A 1,255-nucleotide genomic window follows, 5' to 3' on the forward strand; every position below is an offset into this window, starting at 1 on the left:
TGGCCTCATCTGATTCCAAAGTCGAAGACGTGGTTATCAATATGCCCAGAAAGAACGAGAAAACACGGACCGTGGGGACCTCTTCGGTTTCTGCCACCAGCTGTCCTTCCGGTCCTCGACTGTCCATGTACTGCTTCTGTCTCATCAGCGGAGAAAGCCCAGAGCCCCATCAGCTCCAAACACAGGAGCTCTGGATGACATGGCATGCTCTCGGTCTTGTCTTTCTACGGCATCTATTGGTTTAGCAATCTATGAGATACACAGAGGAACCGTTTCTTCCTACTACCAAGCATCCGATGACGAGATACCGGAAAAGTAAACAGAAACCGCCACACGCAAGAGAAAGTCACGGGAGAGGAATGGGAGTCGCCTGCCCTCCGTTTTCTGAAGTCCAGCCGGGTGGGCATCGTGACACGTCCCTCCCCTCCCCCACCCCCAACAGCCAGAAGTGGTAGAAATTCTGGGTTAAATCTCGATTCTGCTCTGTGGAAGGAACTTCTTTTTCTTTTCGTATCCATCATTCTGCCGCCGGTAGGATTATTCCTTCTACCTGATCGGATCTAAAGCGTGTTTGTTGTGTGCTTTCCTTGGTAAGGTAATACTTGCAGGTCACGTTCTGTTTGCTTCCTGAGAGTTCTACACCTACGCGCCAACAATTGTCCCCAGATCCCTGACCAGAAGACATTCTTATGCTTATCTTATTCTTATGCTTCTTTTCCCCAGTGCCTTTCCTTCTCAACTGTAGCTCTTTTGATACAATCTGGGAAAATATACTTAGGTGGGAGGGTATTCAAACTTAATTTAATCTTGGCTGAAAACTCGAGTCTTCATTCTTTCAAAATCCTTCTCGATTTTATCTTTTTCTATCTAAGATCTAGAAGTCATCAATTTTCCAACCCTGCAGGTCTCTACGTTTCTGGTTTTCCTCTGTTCCTTCATGTGCTTGATAAAGAGCATGTTCTCTTTCTTTGTTTAAAAGAGCTTTATTGAGATAAGATTCGCCCTTCTAAAGTATACGTTTCAGTAGTTTTTACTATATTCACGGAGATGTGCGATTATCACCATAATCTAATCACTCCCGAAAGAAACTGCACGTAAATGAGCTATCCCTCCCCGTTTCTGCTCACCCATTTCCGTGAGTTCCTGCCTCTAGAGATTTGCCGACTCCGGACATGGCATATAAATGGGATCAGACAATATGTGGCCTTGTGCGTCACGTTCTTTAACGTAGCGCAATGTTTCAAAGGGTGATCCG

This window comes from Pteropus vampyrus, unplaced genomic scaffold, assembly GCF_000151845.1.
Source record: "Pteropus vampyrus isolate Shadow unplaced genomic scaffold, Pvam_2.0 Scaffold426, whole genome shotgun sequence".
NCBI classification, from domain to species: domain Eukaryota; kingdom Metazoa; phylum Chordata; class Mammalia; order Chiroptera; family Pteropodidae; genus Pteropus; species Pteropus vampyrus.